Source organism: Salmo salar, chromosome 01, assembly GCF_965601325.2.
Source record: "Salmo salar chromosome 01, fSalSal1, whole genome shotgun sequence".
In the NCBI taxonomy this organism is placed as follows: domain Eukaryota; kingdom Metazoa; phylum Chordata; class Actinopteri; order Salmoniformes; family Salmonidae; genus Salmo; species Salmo salar.
In genome coordinates this window covers 116,529,797-116,537,500 of record NC_138291.1, presented here as the reverse complement: position 1 = coordinate 116,537,500, position 7,704 = coordinate 116,529,797, and the positions used below count along the sequence as shown (strand labels likewise).

General features: G+C 36.6%; 1 protein-coding gene across 2 annotated transcripts in view; it reads left to right on the top strand.

The window, feature by feature from the left end:
• LOC106591860 (dedicator of cytokinesis protein 1) overlaps positions 1 to 7,704 on the top strand; it is a 747,377-nt gene that overhangs the window by 497,086 nt on the left and 242,587 nt on the right. The window lies entirely within an intron of this gene.

Genomic DNA, 7,704 nt, shown 5'->3' with positions numbered 1-7,704 from the left:
TCCTCCTCTGTCTCTCTATATGAATTGATGGTGTGAAACGTGTGTGGTTTAGAGTCTGTTGAATAGCAGCAGTTGTAGAGGACAAAGCCCCAGTAGGCTGTAATCATATAGATGGCTCTTAACCTTGCAGTAGCAGAGGTGTAACCGTGAATATCAATGTGTTGTGGAACAGGATCTGGATAGCAGCGATACGTCCATCCGTGTTTTAATCCTCCCTCTGTCAGGAGAGGACAGGACTGATGAGATGAGAGAGGAGAAGAATGGAGAGAGAAAGGGGACTGAAGAGAGGAGAAGAATGGAGAGAGAGGAGAGAGAGAGAGAGAGAGGGGACTGAAGATAGGAGAAGAATGGAGAGAGAGAAAGGAGGGTAGTGAGAGAGAGAGAGAGAGAGAGAGAGAGAGAAAGGGGACTGAAGAGAGGAGAAGAATGGAGAGAGAGGAGAGAGAGAGAGAGAGAGAGAGGGGGGACTGAAGAGAGGAGAATAATGGAGAGAGAGAAAGGAGGGGAGAGAGAGAGAGGGGACTGAAGAGAGGAGGGTGGAGAGATGGAGGAAGAGGGGATAGGGAGAGAGAGGACCGGAGAGGGAGAGCTAGGAGAAAAGGGAGAGAAAGGGGGAGGAGAGGAATGGAGAAAGAGCGAGAGAAAGGAGGGGAGGAAAATAATAGGAGGAGAGACAGAGAAAGAGAGAAAGTTAGAGTTGGAGGGTGGGAGGGTTTTTTCACCTTGTTACAGAGCAGAGAATGAATGGCAGAAAGAAGAGAGGAAAAGAGCCCTGTCCCCTGTCCTCTGTCCCCCCTGTCCCCTCTTTATGACAAGGACTGAACTTCTCAGTGTCCCCTGTCCTCTGTCCCCTGTCCTCTGTCCCCTGTCCTCTGTCCCCTGTTCCCTCTGTCCCCTGTCCTCTGTCCCCTCTTTATGACAATGACTGAACTTCTCAGTGTCACTCTGTCACTAGTAGTGACATCCCTGCCTACATACTAAAGAGAGAGAAGAAGATAACTTATTCTACCATGGTTACTAGTGTCTGATAGTGATGTACAGTATTATTCTACCATGGTTACTAGTGTGTGATAGTGATGTACAGTATTATTCTACCATGGTTACTAGTGTGTGATATTAACGTACAGTATTATTCTACCATGGTTACTAGTGTGTGATAGTGACATACAGTATTATTCTACCATGGTTACTAGTGTGTGATATTAACGTACAGTAATATTCTACCATGGTTACTAGTGTGTGATATTAACGTACAGTATTATTCTACCATGGTTACTAGTGTGTGATAGTGACGTACAGTATTATTCTGCCATGGTTACTAGTGTGTGATATTAACATACAGTATTATTCTACCATGGTTACTAGTGTGTGATAGTGATATACAGTATTATTCTACCATGGTTACTAGTGTGTGATAGTGATGCACAGTATTATTCTACCATGGTTACTAGTGTGTGATATTAACGTAGAGTATTATTCTACCATGGTTACTAGTGTGTGATAGTGACGTACAGTATTATTCTACCATGGTTACTAGTGTGTGATAGTGACGTACAGTATTATTCTACCATGGTTACTAGTGTGTGATAGTGATGTACAGTATTATTCTACCATGGTTACTAGTGTGTGATATTAACATACAGTATTATTCTACCATGGTTACTAGTGTGTGATAGTGATGTACAGTATTATTCTACCATGGTTACTAGTGTGTGATATTAACGTACAGTATTATTCTACCATGGTTACTAGTGTGTGATATTAACATACAGTATAATTCTACCATGGTTACTAGTGTGTGATAGTGACGTACAGTATTATTCTACCATGGTTACTAGTGTGTGATAGTGATATACAGTATTATTCTACCATGGTTACTAGTGTGTGATAGTGATGCACAGTATTATTCTACCATGGTTACTAGTGTGTGATATTAACGTACAGTATTATTCTACCATGGTTACTAGTGTGTGATATTAACGTACAGTATTATTCTACCATGGTTACTAGTGTGTGATAGTGATGTACAGTAATATTCTACCATGGTTACTAGTGTGTGATAGTGACATACAGTATTATTCTACCATGGTTACTAGTGTGTGATATTAACGTACAGTATTATTCTACCATGGTTACTAGTGTGTGATAGTGATGTACAGTATTATTCTACCATGGTTACTAGTGTGTGATATTAACATACAGTATTATTCTACCATGGTTACTAGTGTGTGATAGTGATATACAGTATTATTCTACCATGGTTACTAGTGTGTGATAGTGATGCACAGTATTATTCTACCATGGTTACTAGTGTGTGATATTAACGTACAGTATTATTCTACCATGTTACTAGTGTGTGATAGTGACGTACAGTATTATTCTACCATGGTTACTAGTGTGTGATAGTGACGTACAGTATTATTCTACCATGGTTACTAGTGTGTGATAGTGATGTACAGTATTATTGCTACCATGGTTACTAGTGTGTGATATTAACGTACAGTATTATTCTACCATGGTTACTAGTGTGTGATAGTGATGTACAGTATTATTCTACCATGGTTACTAGTGTGTGATATTAACGTACAGTATTATTCTACCATGGTTACTAGTGTGTGATATTAACATACAGTATAATTCTACCATGGTTACTAGTGTGTGATAGTGACGTACAGTATTATTCTACCATGGTTACTAGTGTGTGATAGTGACGTACAGTATTATTCTACCATGGTTACTAGTGTGTGATACTGATGTACAGTATTATTCTACCATGGTTACTAGTGTGTGATATTAACGTACAGTATTATTCTACCATGGTTACTAGTGTGTGATAGTGACATACAGTATTATTCTACCATGGTTACTAGTGTGTGATATTAACGTACAGTAATATTCTACCATGGTTACTAGTGTGTGATATTAACGTACAGTATTATTCTACCATGGTTAGTAGTGTGTGATAGTGACGTACAGTATTATTCTGCCATGGTTACTAGTGTGTGATATTAACATACAGTATTATTCTACCATGGTTACTAGTGTGTGATAGTGATATACAGTATTATTCTACCATGGTTACTAGTGTGTGATAGTGATGCACAGTATTATTCTACCATGGTTACTAGTGTGTGATATTAACGTAGAGTATTATTCTACCATGGTTACTAGTGTGTGATAGTGACGTACAGTATTATTCTACCATGGTTACTAGTGTGTGATAGTGACGTACAGTATTATTCTACCATGGTTACTAGTGTGTGATAGTGATGTACAGTATTATTCTACCATGGTTACTAGTGTGTGATATTAACATACAGTATTATTCTACCATGGTTACTAGTGTGTGATAGTGATGTACAGTATTATTCTACCATGGTTACTAGTGTGTGATATTAACGTACAGTATTATTCTACCATGGTTACTAGTGTGTGATATTAACATACAGTATAATTCTACCATGGTTACTAGTGTGTGATAGTGACGTACAGTATTATTCTACCATGGTTACTAGTGTGTGATAGTGATATACAGTATTATTCTACCATGGTTACTAGTGTGTGATAGTGATGCACAGTATTATTCTACCATGGTTACTAGTGTGTGATATTAACGTACAGTATTATTCTACCATGGTTACTAGTGTGTGATATTAAGGTACAGTATTATTCTACCATGGTTACTAGTGTGTGATAGTGATGTACAGTAATATTCTACCATGGTTACTAGTGTGTGATAGTGACATACAGTATTATTCTACCATGGTTACTAGTGTGTGATATTAACGTACAGTATTATTCTACCATGGTTACTAGTGTGTGATAGTGATGTACAGTATTATTCTACCATGGTTACTAGTGTGTGATATTAACATACAGTATTATTCTACCATGGTTACTAGTGTGTGATAGTGATATACAGTATTATTCTACCATGGTTACTAGTGTGTGATAGTGATGCACAGTATTATTCTACCATGGTTACTAGTGTGTGATATTAACGTACAGTATTATTCTACCATGTTACTAGTGTGTGATAGTGACGTACAGTATTATTCTACCATGGTTACTAGTGTGTGATAGTGACGTACAGTATTATTCTACCATGGTTACTAGTGTGTGATAGTGATGTACAGTATTATTGCTACCATGGTTACTAGTGTGTGATATTAACGTACAGTATTATTCTACCATGGTTACTAGTGTGTGATAGTGATGTACAGTATTATTCTACCATGGTTACTAGTGTGTGATATTAACGTACAGTATTATTCTACCATGGTTACTAGTGTGTGATATTAACATACAGTATAATTCTACCATGGTTACTAGTGTGTGATAGTGACGTACAGTATTATTCTACCATGGTTACTAGTGTGTGATAGTGACGTACAGTATTATTCTACCATGGTTACTAGTGTGTGATACTGATGTACAGTATTATTCTACCATGGTTACTAGTGTGTGATATTAACGTACAGTATTATTCTACCATGGTTACTAGTGTGTGATAGTGATGTACAGTATTATTCTACCATGGTTACTAGTGTGTGATATTAACGTACAGTATTATTCTACCATGGTTACTAGTGTGTGATAGTGATGTACAGTAATATTCTACCATGGTTACTAGTGTGTGATAGTGACGTACAGTATTATTCTACCATGGTTACTAGTGTGTGATATTAACGTACAGTATTATTCTACCATGGTTACTAGTGTGTGATAGTGATGTACAGTATTATTCTACCATGGTTACTAGTGTGTGATATTAACATACAGTATAATTCTACCATGGTTACTAGTGTGTGATAGTGACGTACAGTATTATTCTACCATGGTTACTAGTGTGTGATAGTGATGTACAGTATTATTCTACCATGGTTACTAGTGTGTGATATTAACGTACAGTATTATTCTACCATGGTTACTAGTGTGTGATAGTGATATACAGTATTATTCTACCATGGTTACTAGTGTGTGATAGTGATGCACAGTATTATTCTACCATGGTTACTAGTGTGTGATATTAACGTACAGTATTATTCTACCATGGTTACTAGTGTGTGATAGTGACGTGCAGTATTATTCTACCATGGTTACTAGTGTGTGATAGTGACGTACAGTATTATTCTACCATGGTTACTAGTGTGTGATAGTGATGTACAGTATTATTGCTACCATGGTTACTAGTGTGTGATATTAACGTACAGTATTATTCTACCATGGTTACTAGTGTGTGATAGTGATGTACAGTATTATTCTACCATGGTTACTAGTGTGTGATATTAACGTACAGTATTATTCTACCATGGTTACTAGTGTGTGATATTAACATACAGTATAATTCTACCATGGTTACTAGTGTGTGATAGTGACGTACAGTATTATTCTACCATGGTTACTAGTGTGTGATAGTGATGTACAGTATTATTCTACCATGGTTACTAGTGTGTGATATTAACGTACAGTATTATTCTACCATGGTTACTAGTGTGTGATAGTGATGTACAGTATTATTCTACCATGGTTACTAGTGTGTGATATTAACATACAGTATTATTCTACCATGGTTACTAGTGTGTGATAGTGATGTACAGTAATATTCTACCATGGTTACTAGTGTGTGATAGTGACGTACAGTATTATTCTACCATGGTTACTAGTGTGTGATATTAACGTACAGTATTATGCTACCATGGTTACTAGTGTGTGATAGTGATGTACAGTATTATTCTACCATGGTTACTAGTGTGTGATATTAACATACAGTATTATTCCACCATGGTTACTAGTGTGTGATAGGGATGTACAGTATTATTCTGCCATGGTTACTAGTGTGTGATAGTGACGTACAGTATTATTCTACCATGGTTACTAGTGTGTGATAGTGATGTACAGTATTATTCTACCATGGTTACTAGTGTGTGATATTAACGTACAGTATTATTCTGCCATGGTTACTAGTGTGTGATATTAACGTACAGTATTATTCTACCATGGTTACTAGTGTGTGATAGTGATGTACAGTATTATTCTACCATGGTTACTAGTGTGTGATATTAACATACAGTATTATTCTACCATGGTTACTAGTGTGTGATATTAACGTACAGTATTATTCTACCATGGTTACTAGTGTGTGATAGGGATGTACAGTATTATTCTGCCATGGTTACTAGTGTGTGATAGTGACGTACAGTATTATTCTACCATGGTTACTAGTGTGTGATAGTGATGTACAGTATTATTCTACCATGGTTACTAGTGTGTGATATTAACGTACAGTATTATTCTGCCATGGTTACTAGTGTGTGATAGTGACGTACAGTATTATTCTACCGTGGTTACTAGTGTGTGATAGTGATGTACAGTATTATTCTACCATGGTTACTGGTGTGTGATAGTGACGTACAGTATTATTCTACCATGGTTACTAGTGTGTGATAGTGATGTACAGTATTATTCTACCATGGTTACTAGTGTGTCATAGTGACGTACAGTATTATTCTACCATGGTTACTAGTGTGTGATAGTGACGTACAGTATTATTCTACCATGGTTACTAGTGTGTGATATTAACGTACAGTATTATTCTGCCATGGTTACTAGTGTGTGATAGTGACGTACAGTATTATTCTACCGTGGTTACTAGTGTGTGATAGTGATGTACAGTATTATTCTACCATGGTTACTGGTGTGTGATAGTGACGTACAGTATTATTCTACCATGGTTACTAGTGTGTGATAGTGATGTACAGTATTATTCTACCATGGTTACTAGTGTGTCATAGTGACGTACAGTATTATTCTACCATGGTTACTGGTGTGTGATATTAACGTACAGTATTATTCTACCATGGTTACTAGTGTGTGATATTAACGTACAGTATTATTCTATCATGGTTACTAGTGTGTGATAGTGACGTACAGTATTATTCTACCATGGTTACTGGTGTGTGATATTAACGTACAGTATTATTCTACCATGGTTACTAGTGTGTCATAGTGACGTACAGTATTATTCTACCATGGTTACTAGTGTGTGATATTAACGTACAGTAATATTCTACCATGGTTACTAGTGTGTGATAGTGACGTACAGTATTATTCTACCATGGTTACTAGTGTGTGATAGTGATGTACAGTATTATTCTACCATGGTTACTAGTGTGTGATATTAACGTACAGTATTATTCTACCATGGTTACTAGTGTGTGATATTAACTTACAGTATTATTCTACCATGGTTACTAGTGTGTCATAGTGACGTACAGTATTATTCTACCATGGTTACTAGTGTGTGATAGTGACGTACAGTAATATTCTACCATGGTTTCTAGTGTGTGATTAACGTACAGTATTATTCTACCATGGTTACTAGTGTGTGATATTAACGTACAGTAATATTCTACCATGGTTACTAGTGTGTGATATTAACGTACAGTATTATTCTACCATGGTTACTAGTGTGTGATATTAACGTACAGTATTATTCTACCGTGGTTACTAGTGTGTGATATTAACGTACAGTATTATTCTACCATGGTTACTAGTGTGTGATAGTGATGTACAGTATTATTCTACCATGGTTACTAGTGTGTGATATTAACCTGTTGGGTCTAGGGGGCAGCATTTGCACGTCTGGATAAAAAAAATGTACCCGATTTAATCTGGTTACTAATCCTACCCAGTAACTAGAAT